This window comes from Myxocyprinus asiaticus, chromosome 19 (genome assembly GCF_019703515.2).
Source record: "Myxocyprinus asiaticus isolate MX2 ecotype Aquarium Trade chromosome 19, UBuf_Myxa_2, whole genome shotgun sequence".
NCBI classification, from domain to species: Eukaryota; Metazoa; Chordata; class Actinopteri; order Cypriniformes; family Catostomidae; genus Myxocyprinus; species Myxocyprinus asiaticus.
The window spans coordinates 43,555,975-43,568,828 of NC_059362.1; positions in this window are offsets into that span (position 1 = coordinate 43,555,975).

Consider the following 12,854-nt stretch of genomic DNA (forward strand, 5'->3'; position numbering starts at 1 on the left):
ATTATACAGTAGACCCCCTTGGTTTCGGCCAAATACTCCAATAGTCTTGCTAAAGTTAGCATAGCCATATTGCTAGCTGTGAGATTCAGTCTTGCAAAGCTTCAACGTCATATAGGTTCTTTAAAAGGCCTGGTAAAAGATGGAGATAATTAACACCTTGTAAGTACTTCTGAAGCCTTTGCTAAGGGTGTGTAACGATGTTTACAACAGCCGTGTAAAAACTGCGTGCTCTCACTTGTGTTAGCAGAGGCTAGTCCATCTTTCCTTAGGCAGGTTATGGTTCTCTCTCTCAAAATGGCCTCAGGCTTGGGTTCTAACTCACTCATCCAGATATATCTCCTATCCTTTAGTTCAGCTCATCCTCTACTGCTGTCTGTCTCTCTTCATCTCTAATTTCTTTTGCTTTGTTTTCTTCATAACCAATTACACCTCCTTTTGAAGCCATTACCTTGTGTTGACTTTTTTCCTGGCCGTGGCGTTCCCCTCAGGTTGTAGTTCCTAGCATGCTAATCTGCTTGATGATTATGTAAAGAACTGATAGTTAAAAAAAAATGCAGTAAAATGTTTTGATGAACAAAGATTTTTTTCCTGTGTTGACATGTTTCCTATTGAATCAGGAAGTTTGGGATATGTCGAAGGGCTCATGATCCATGATTTGCTACTTGCTATTGCTAGGCAAAGACAGGAGATAATAGATATTAAAATATATATTTTTTAAAATTATATATGCCCCTGGGTGCAACATAAGTCATCAATATTTTTCATTCATGTTCCCAGAGGAGAAAGACTGTAATTTTTTCACACCCCTGGCTCCACTCCTGCTACCTTCAAACCGTTAACCTTAAACCTAACCGATAGTGTCATAAAAGCAAATGTGAGATTAAAAAAAAAAGCATTTTTGGTATATCTATGATATTTTTGACTCACGTGTCGACTGCAGGAATTGTTCAGGCATCGCGAGTGCAACATCATATCAGTTGAGCTATCTCGTGCAACTAGATCAAGCTTGAACAAGCTTGTAAATGTAGTTGGTTATTTAATGCAAACGTTAAAATGCATCGCCTTCTGAGTCATGCATTACAGTAAAAGTGTTTAAATGTCACAAGACAGCATTGTGTGAGGAACAGGCAAAAAGTAAGTGTTTATTAACTGATAATCTGTCATTTTACTTGTGATTTGTGTGAAAGTGAATAAAAGTTGTTGTTGTAGCACCTTTCATTTTTAATTCACCAAGGGAAAAGGTAGTGATCCGTAAAACAAGCCACGTAAAAATCTGTTTCTGCAACGTTTATGGTTTAGAATGTGGTGTCCACTCTTTTTAAGATGTTCATAAGATGTTTAAACTCCAACGACTGCAAGACGACTGCTATATTGGCCAGATAAGAAAACAAAATGACTGAATACACCTTTAAAATAGAACGCAATGCTTTCCAAATGATGCACCCTGGCATATAGGGGTGTACTGTAGGCTACATGTATCTACTTACTAGTATGTGTCTTTGGAGAGAGTTGTGACAGTATTTCAGCCGTAGCAGTGGTTTGGATGTCGCTGCTATCAGTGACAGAACCACAGTCCCGTGTTATGTTGCGATCATACACAGCTTTAGGGAACAAGGCGTGATGGGTGATGATCCTGACTTCCTGCTTGTGGCAATCTGAGCTACAGAAAAACAAAGTCTTCAGAGGCTACTCTTGCCTTGCACTGGCATATGATGCTATGGGGCTAATCCACATATTAAAGCTAATTTATGGAGATCTGGTAAACTCTGCCTTTAAACATGCAGTCAAATTAATATTCAAATGTAATTCCTCACCTAAAGAAAGTAAAAATGCTAATGGACTACTAATTTAGTTTCAGCTGGTATAGCTCAGAGGCTGATGGTCTGATTTCTCAAGGCCGAGTATTTAACATTGCAGCCAGAGAGTTGAGAGAGAGATTTTTTTAGTGCAAATAAATGAGGAAACAGAAATAACATGTTGTTGATGAGAGTGTCAGTGTATGAAAATTTAAGTCATTGGATATATTGTGTTAAAGGAATAGTTCACCCAAAAATTAAGATTCTGTCATTTAGTCACCCTCATGTCATCTCAAACATTTATGACTTTTGTTGATTTTATTTTTTTAAAATTTTTTATTTTTTTAAGAATTCTGGGTATTTTCCATATAGTGAAAGTGAATCGGGATTGGGGCTTTCAAGTTCAAAAATGAAAGAAAAAAAAAAATCCATAAAAGTATGATGAAAGTAGACCAATTTATTCCAAGTCTTCTGAAGCCATATCAGTAAAATAATCAGTGAACTACACTACAGATTACAGAATACATGCATTAAAATGTCATTTGTAATGCATTTTCACTTGTTTTGACTATAAACAAGTGAATAACAAGTGAAAAAATCTACCAGAACAACAAGACAAAATACAGTTATTTTAAAAGTGCATTAAATTAAAATATCCTAAATACTGTATATTATGAAGTGCTGCTTCTCAATAAATTGATATTGTTTTAAAGATTTTTAGACATTTTTACAAGAAAACAATAACAAATATCTCATTAAGAATAAGATTTTTGCAGTACCTTTGCCCTAACATTAAATGTCCTACTAGAGGGAAAAAAATATGATCTAACATTATTTTTCTTTATATAATTCATCGTAAAATGTTATCATACCTATGAGCTAGAGCATTTGTGGGCTAGAAATAGCATTTTAGCTTAGCATAAGGTTACACAAAGTTGAACTATTTCTGCTGCTCCAAACTTACTTTAAAACCCCAATGTTTTCTGACTATATGTGGACTCTGTTCACAGAATGAAGCAGAATATATATTATTTGTAGCTTTCTTTACGATGCTAAAGGCTACATTGGTTAGAATTTCTCATATAAATATACTTTATTCTTGTTAAATTAGAGTTAGGTTTTAGGGTTAGGATTGGGTTAGTGTTAGGTGTAAAGTTAACAGTGTATCTATAAATGTAATTAAATGCATGTACTTTAAATGTTATTACAGTGCAACAACATGTATGTACATAATAAGTACATTGTATCATATAGTTAAGTACATAGTAGTTAAGGCCACATAATATAATGTGGGTCCAGAAAGTCATACACATCTGGGATGGCATGATGGTGAGTAACTGATGAGAGAATTTATGGGTGAACTATCTCATTAAGCTGTGGAAACATACTGTAGTTCCTCTATTAAGCTCCCATGAAAGGGGAAGTTCCTCAATAACATCATATCGACCTTTTCACTCAAAACAATGGTAATGCACACTCGGTATGCTTGAATGAAACACATCATAAGAAAGTGCTTCGCCGCTGTTCAAATGCTCCTTAAATTGCATCATTTATAGATGAATATTTTCCAACTAGAGTAAATATTAAATGAAACAAATGACAATAAAATGCAAAGTAATCTCTTCAGTAATCAAAATACTTTTTAAATGTAACTGTATTGTGATTACCAATGATTTAAACTGTAATTGTTGTGAAATACAGTTACTAATATTTTGTATTTTAAATATGTAATCCCGTTTTTGAATAACAACTTAAATTTTAGTCTGTTCCACACACAAAGCGATGGTATGGCTTCAAAAGACTTGTTATATAGTGCTTTAGTTATAAGGACTACTTTTATGTGCGTTTTTGTTCTTTATTTTGGTGCATGGACTTCTTTTTATAGGTTTTTGTTTTCAATTTGTATATAGTAATTTGTGACAGCTCCAGTCCTCACTCACTTTCATTGTATGTTTTCTTCAAAAATTCACCTTTTGTGTTCCACGGAAGAAAGAAAGTCGTACGGGTTTGGAACGACATGAGGCTGAGTAAATGTTTACAGAATAAAAAATTTGGGGTTAACTATCCCTTTAAACAGTCTGTACTTTCTCAATGGTACTGAGTAAGTCCTCTCAGGCCAAAAAGGGGTCATGTTTTAACTTTTTCTCCAGAAGGGAAATTATTGATTTATGCAAAGTTGATTTAATTATGACTTATATATGTGGACAAAAACAAAAATGAAAGAATTGGCTTTGCGGGGAAGTTGCACATTAGCCGTGACCACCTGTGGCTGTTTTCAGCAGTTGTAATATGGATATGTCTATGGGGGGATGAATAAAACAAATGAAAATATTAAAATATAGACATTGGAATGTCATTGTGTGCTCTCCTCCAGGGGTGCTATTACCATATGTATATTCATATATTCAACCGGATACATGAATAATTTCTCTCGCTCCAAAGGTTAGAGCTCATTAATTAAAGCCCAACAATTAGAGGGAATATTTTCTATTAATGTTTTTTTTTTTATTATTATTATTATTATTTTTTTTTATTGCAGCCACACAAAGCTGTTATAATATACAACTGACCTGAACTCTTCTTTCTAGTTTCCACCCTGTTACCACTGAAAGCCAGTTCACCTTGGGCAATGACAATCTCCAGCTTAACCTCTCAAAGAGACGCCACAGGGCAGTTACTCCAGCCCAACAAACAAGCTCCTCCTAGAACTTCCGCAGGGAATTGACTCTGCACAAATGAATCAGTCCAGAGAATGAGCGCTTGCAGAGCTCTCGAAGAGCAGCCAGTCTAACAAACGATTTGTGTGACTAGAAACACATTGAATGATGCTGATATGGAAAAATTGAATGTATCTGTTCAAGATTTGAGTGTTTTGGGGGTGATCCTAAACAGTGGCCTAGATTACCTTAGGAAAACAAAAAAAGCAATTTATTTATTTTCTTTCCTGAGGTCAGCTTATAATTTTTAAAAGAGTAGTTCACCCAAAAATGGCAACAGAACGCAACAGTGCCCACCCACCTTTTCAGCCGTCTTGGTTCCAAAAGTGTTTTTCCCATTCATATTTTTCCATTGGGATTTCATAAAAGAGTTGTAGCCATGAACCAAACCAACCAGCTCCGAGGTGAATCACAACATTACAAACTTTGATTTTTAGTAAAAAAACTATTATAACTATATAACTATTATAGTAAAAAAGGACTTTAATATTGATCTGTTTCTCACCCACACCTATCATATCACTTCTGAAGAAATGGATTTAACCACTGGGGTCATGTGGATAACTTTTGTGCTGCCTTTATATGCTTTTTGGACCTTCAAAGTTCTGGCCACTATTCACTTGCATCGTATGGACCTGCAAAGCATTGTTTGTGTTTAGCTGAAGAAAGAAAGTCATACATGTGGGATGGCTTGAGGGTGAGTAAATGATGAGAGAATTTTCATTTTTGGGTGAACTATTCCTTTAAAAGCCATAGTACTTGTACCAAAATGTATCCATGGTGTTTCTAAAGTAAAGCTGTAGTAACCTTGGTTTTATATTTAAATAATTTTGTTTTTTTCTATATTAGTGCTATGGTTTTACCACAAATTTCATAGTTAAAACATGTTTACTGTAGTAAAACCATGGTAAAGTTTGTGGTTATGGTTTTACTACAAATACCATAGTTGAATTATGGTTTCTGTAGTAAATCCATTTGTGATGGAAAGCCTTTGAGTCGGTTTCCATTACGGGATTTCAATGTGTCTAAAGGACTTCTTTCTTGCTTTACTTATCATTTTGCAATATTTATTAGGGTTTTGCTATTTTAGATTTCCTGTTTTTAGCGAAGCGTGCACCTGTGGGAACCTCTCATTATATCTATTTAAAGGGATAGTTCAGCCAAAAATGAAAATTCAGTCATTGTTTAATCACCCCTGTGTTGTTATACTCCATATGACTCTCTTTCTTTTTCTTAACACAAAGGGAGCAATTGTGAAAAATGTTGTGCTCAGTGATGTCACACAATGGCAGTTTATGGTGACCAACTCTTCAAGCTTCAAAAGAACACAAAAGTATAATTCAGAAGTCTAATGAGAGTCATGATTTTTATGAAAACATTAAAACAAAATTGAAAGTTTTTGGACTGGTGCCAGTTAACAGTGGATGGATTTACCTACGTGATGCCGAAAATAGAAAACAAGCGATCAATAGAATGTACCATCGCTCATCACGGCTGGTTAGGACAAAAGCTCTGATTAACATAGAAAATATACCTTTTATCATGTGTCGTTTGCCATCAGGTTAGGACACGGTTTGACTGTGGCTGCCTGTAGCCTCCTCAATGTTTCTGTTTGATTTCCGAATACTCCATTCCAAAAAATAAGGCTGGGCATAGAAATGCATCAATTCTTCGACTACAAAATCTTCAGACATGTTTAGTAAGTTCTGTTCTCTGTTTTGTGTGCAGCTGTGTTGTGTTCTGTTGTCACTATCGCTGTGGAGGTCCTGTTTTTAGAGAAACAAAACAAGTTTTCGCTTGAACGCACCAATGATGCGAGGGGACTGTGTGAACTGTTGCTCTCATGCCCTATCATGAACGTGCACAGGAGATCAACGGTGAGTGAACATTTTCACACCAAAATTTTTCATATGCTTTCATAACAATCATGAGTCTCATGGAATCATTTATTACACTTCTGAATTATACTTTTGCATTATTTTGAAGCTTGAAGAGGTGGTCACCATAAACTGCCATTGTATGACATCACTGAGCACAATATTTTTTCACAATTTCTCCCTTGAAAGAAGAAAAAGAAAGAAAGTCATATGGGGCTTAAACAACACAGGGGTGAGTAAACCATGACTGAATTTTTATTTTTGGGAGAACTCATCCTTTATGGAGTTTTTACTGTTTTGTTTTGCAGATGTTTTTATCGTTCCTATTTATTGTAGTATTTGGTGTTTGTTTTAACTCTCATTTTAACTGTCATTCTTATTTATTTATTCAGTGATACTGTATTTAAGAATGGGGAGGTGAGGGTTAATTTTATTTAAAATAATGGTATGGTCCAATTAGAAAAGGTGGGAAAATTCTGTATTTAAGCAAGCCTCCACTGGGGGAAAAATGGATGAAGAATGTTTGAGCACATGGAACAAGGTTGTTAACACTTTAGGAAGGGAAGTAGGTACTGCTCTTAGTACCACAAATTTTTGTAGTCCCTATCACACCATGGATAATGCTGTTGCGAGGTAACGCAAAACTTATTGTGAGAGAACACAAAACTATTTCAGAAAATAAATTCCCTCCCTGTCCTCTAAGAGGCTTTGTAGACATGAACAAACCAACAAGATTTGAGTTTTAAGTCACATGTCCATTGCCGCTTGGGCTTCACATATGAGCACAGTGGCGCTAACGCACAGAACATTGATTTGCCCATAGATATCTAAACATAAATACCTTATTAGCAGCTGTTTCTATGGGCCGCGATATGTTGGCGTGTCCACCATATTGTATAGTTCAAGAGCCGTCCATCAACACACAAATGGAAATAGACAGATACGGTCTGCATAAGTCTATTGTCTGATTTCCCATAAACATTGGCCAATATTTCTCATAGCAAACTGCAAATAAAGTCCTCTACAAATGAATATATCATGGCAAACATACTGATAATTAGCACCCAGTCAGTCTCCACACATTTATGCAGGGGTCTGAGGCTTCTTCTCCATTCACTTACATTCAAACAGCTCTCCTTGTTGACCGTTCCAAGATGGCACCCCGGTTGATGTATCCAAACCAGCCGAATGAGGCATCTACGTATGTATATCTATGGTTTTGCCAACCACATTAAACACCAAAGGAGGAAAAATCTGGAACAAATTGAACAGATTCAAATAACATGTTCTATAAATTTTTGAAGGGTACAAATTCAGTTTATGTTGAGCGAAATAACATCTGACATGCGCGTGAGAATCGTGTACTTAAGTTCATGTGAAGAGTCGACATGTGTGTCTGAATTTCTCTCCATTTCTGTCTTTGCTTTTAAAATATATTTGTTGATTTCAGGGTGAATAATGACGGTAAATCAAGTAGGTCCAGATGGCTTTAATCCTAATTAATTATCTCCCGCTTTCTCTGTCTCAAAAAAAAAAAAAAAAAAGAACGTTGTGTAATATTTATTAAATCACACCAAAAATTTTGAATGTTGAAGGGAGAAAAAATCCTTGAAATTTTCATCAAAAGTATTCTAATCAGGCAGTTGTCAGGTCAGCTAATGAGATGGCAAGAGTGAGGGCCTGACACTGCAGGCTCCGGCAAATGAGTAGCTCTCTCTCTATCAGTCTGTCTCTTTCTCTCTCGCTCGCACTAGCTTTCATCATAGCTGAGGCTCATTAGTTCATCTTTCAGGGCTCCGTTTGATTTTAGTTTCACTTTTTTAAAAGTGAAAAATATTTCACTCATTTACACTCATTAGTCCTCAAGGTCATCGTTTGAAGCCGTTCCTGTCAATATAAGATAAATCGACCCTTGGTTTCCTATGCTACTCTCTATTGCACGCTCTGTACATTTCTCCTTCACTCTAATGCTTCAGAAAAGTCTCTCACTGTCCTTTTGCTCCAAAGTTACGCCTCTGTAATGATTTCTACCTTCTGTCCCTCCGTTTCACTCACGCCATCCTGACAGAAACTAGCGGAAAGGCAAAGTGGAATACAAAGATGTATGAAAAACTAGTGAGTTGACTTGCTGTCTACTGCCTACAGAGATAGCTGTCTTCTAAGGCAGCATCCTAACTGAAATGTAACCTCATACAGTAATTGACCGATTTGAAATGCTCATCATAGGAAGCAACTCATACGTCATTCAATTAGCATACAAGAGATTCAATGCAATTGATTTCAATAGAATTTCCATTAACCTGTTGCAATTTTAAAGGAATATTCCCGGTTCAATACAAGTTAAGGTCAACTGACAGCTTTTGTGGCATAATGTTGATTACCACAAAAAAAAAAAAAAATTCAGCTCACCCTTCCTTTTCTTTAAAATAAACTAACATCTGGGTTACACTGGGACACTTACAATGGAAGTGAATGGGGCCAATCCGTAAATGTTAAAATATTCACTGTTTCAAAAGTACAGCCACAATACGTAAATAATATGTGTTAACATACATATAGTGTGATAAATGTTTTTATAAAATTATAAGCTTCGCATTTCTGCCTTTAATCCCTCCAAAAATTGTCCCCATTCACTTTGATTGTCAGTGCCTCTCTGCAACCACGATTTAAGCTTTAAAAAAGAAAAAGAAAAAAAAGGAGGGACGAGTTGAAATTTATTTTTGTGGTTAAACATTAAGCCACAAATGCTGTCGACTGAGCTAACTTTTATTGAACCCGGATTATTCCTTTAAATTACATGAAACTACTTTTATCTGATATTTTTCAGTTTTGAAAAAATTATATTTATAATTGACATTTCTCTGGCTTTGTCAACTGTCTTGGAGGTATTTTTTCCACGTGCCGTTCCGTCTCACGCAAGGTCGAATGCTCAAACTTTCAAGGTATACTCTTTTGACCACAAGCCCATACGGATGTGTTTGACATTATATTGGCACTATAACTGTTTTGTGATACTCTTTTTGAACAGTTGACGGCAGGTGCATGAGTAGAAGTTGCGCAAAGATGCGGACTCTCCGCGTGTCTAGAAAAGCTTTGATGTACGCGGACAGACCGCGATGATGAAGGAATTTGTGTCACATGCACAGAAAACCGAAGAATACTTTGGCCTTTAGAATTTGTCCAAAAGAAGGCAGTTACCACTTAGGCCATGTTCACACTAATCCATTTTATCATTTAAAAACACATTTATTTTGTTACGTTTACGCCTCTCATCCACACTGGAATGGAATTTTCCTCCACTGAAAATGGAGACTTTCAAAAACGCTCTCAATAACAACATACTTTGGAAAACAATGACGTTAGGAAACTGAAAATGAAGGATTCAAACTTGTGGACATGGCCTAAGAAGAGCTTTAAAATGCGGCCTCAGCTCAAAAGTTTGTGGAAGAGAGCCAGCTAGAAAAAGAACATAAAAAGAAAAAAGAAAAAAAGAAAAAAATAACTAAAAATTAATTTTTTTATGTTCTATTATTGGCATTAGAGTCCTAAAGACCCAACAAGACCTGAAATAAAAGGGAAATCTGCTATTAAAGCATCATTCTTTTAAACAAATTACATTAAAATCATACAATTCTGATCCTTCCCAAATTTAAACAAAAGACTCAGGAACTCTGATAAAGTCTGGCACATTAAATGAGTGTATGTATGTGTGTGTTACTGCTAAGCTCCTGTGTAAATGTAGCATGTGTGTCTTTAGCTGTAAACACACCGTGTGATTGAAGCCTAAGGCTGACTACAGAAATTAAAGCACAATCAATAGCGACTGATGCCTCTTCCTCTGACGAGCCTACACCAATCTGTGTGTGCGTGTGTGTGTCGAGTCATACGCTCATTAGTACACCTGTTTCAGGGATTAGCAACTTCAGTCGTATTAATTGCTAATTGCTCTTAATTATATTTTATGGATTATTATTCAAGCCAAGCCCCACCCCTCAGCCTGTCACCCAAACTATCTGTCTCTCTCCCAGGTGGATTACTGCACATGTGCGTTACTCAAATAATCTGGAGAGGAAAAGAGAAGCCACACACACACACACTAGTGAGAAATACAGCTCCATATTTACAATTTCAAAATACAGTATGTCTCCATATGCACTGTACAAAATAAATTTTGTGTGTTTTATAATATAAAGGTTTGTATGTAAATGTGTGTTTTGTATGCAGCTAAGGCAAGTATTAGTACTACTATTGCTTATACTTGCTTATTTGAACAAAACTTAAGTATAAAGTACACCAAGAAGTAAACTGTGGCAGGATCCACTCACAAGTCTTTATGATATTCTGGTTCGTATATTGCTTGGGTCCCTCCTGCAGTCTATGGGACTTTTTTGTCTGTTTTATCATCCACCAGGCAAACATCATTTGTCGGATTGTTTAGAAAAGTAATGGTTCACCACTTATAAAGGGACAGTACACTGCAAAAAAAAAAAAAAAAAAAAATTGTCTTATTTGGCCGTTTTGTCCAACATTATTATTTACCTTGTGTCTTTAGCGACCTGACACTTATATTTATCACAAATGGTTCTACAAAATCCCAGATAGTGTAAAATTTTCAAAGCATTTTTAAGACAATTAGAAAATAACATAATAGAATATATTCTATTTTGTTGTTTTATTTTTCATATATTAAAGAGATGATAGAATAGGATTCATTACTTCCACGCTGACATTTTGTGAGACTTAACTGGCTGCCAAATACATATTGAGCTACACATAACACGTAAGTTACACATAAATATGTTCTCAGGCCCTTATTGTGTCTAAATAGATGCACAAATAACATAATTTCAGTAGTACACCAAAATGTCAATAGCCAAATTATACTGTCCATGTGTTACACTTGCTATAGTTTACTTCCTTGTTGCTGCTTCAGCAAGTAGCAATTTCAAATGTAAATCAAGTCAATCACTGAAACAACAGCACCACCTTGGGTAAGAAATAGCATGTATAATATTTATGTGTACATTCATAAGAGGTACTAATAATTCACCACCATTGTGCAGAAAAACAACATGATAAAGTAGCCCTTTGTATGAATATGGCATTAATTTCTCTTGTAATAAACATAGAAATAAATATCCTGTGATAGTAAACTTAAATAGATATGATATAATAAAATAAAAATAAAATCATAAAATTATGATTTATAGAAATTGAAATATATATTGTGATACTACTTAATATCTCGGGTCACTAAAGACTCTATACACTTTTGGTATTAGAAACAACCATTTGTATTATTATTATTATTATTTTTTTTTTTTTTTGCATGTTTTTATTGTTAGACGATTCATAAGAGAATGGTTGAGGAATACCAAAGAAGTGGGGGAATAACTCCAAAAATAGATGAGGTAAAGGATGTGAAATGAGGTCCCGGGACACTAAAGACCCAAGGTATCCATTAAAGGGTTAAACAAGAAAAAATGACTTTAGAAGCAGAATGACATAAAATTAAGTATTGTAAAATGTAGTGAGGTTTATGCACAGAACAAGACAAAACTATTTGCCAATAGGGTAAGAAAAATACATTTGTTTAAATTCAAGTTTTTTTTCTTACAAAACTGGCTAGTTATAAGCATAAATGTTACTAAATTGTGTTATATTTCCCTGAAAACAGAAAAATATCTTGTGTAATTTTGCTTCTCAACTAAATGTATCTTATTTTAGGAATGAATAGATATTTGTACTGGAAAAAAAGACAAAAATAATCAACAAAGAAAATTATCTCATTTTAGAATATCATTTTAATGGGCATTTTGTCCTTTTATGAGGGCATATTTTGATTTAAACACACAAAAAAAATATACTGTGTGTCATCCTTTCATTTCAAATACTTAAATGTAATAAATTAATTTACATAGTTCTCCATCTGAATAAATACACTGAGAACATATTACCTCTTACCACTGATCAGCGCCTCTTACCCATAAACTTAAATCAACATCAACTCATATTTTATGGAGCTTTTGGAGTTCTGGTCACCATTCGGATTGAAAGGACCATTTGTGTTCAGCAGAAGAAAGAAAGTCATACACATCTGGGATGGTTCTGGGTGAACTATCCCTTTAAGGTATCATCATTCATGTCCGTAGCACAAACGGAGTCGAGTTATGCACTAAGGTTCAATACTAAGTGTTTATTAATTTAATTTTAATCCACATTGAACTTGAGCTTCATAGTACTCAGTTTATTTAAATTTCACATTGACAGTGTCACATGCACACCCAATAGTCTCTCTTCTTCTCTCCATGTGTGTGTGTTAGTGCTAAAGCTCCACCTCTGACTGGGGTCTCAACCTCATACTTAAAATATCAGACAAAGTGCTGTGATGTCACAAAGCATCAGTGTCCAGCCAACTTGCTTTCTTGCCCTATGCGTGTGTATGTGTGTTAGAGAAAGAACTT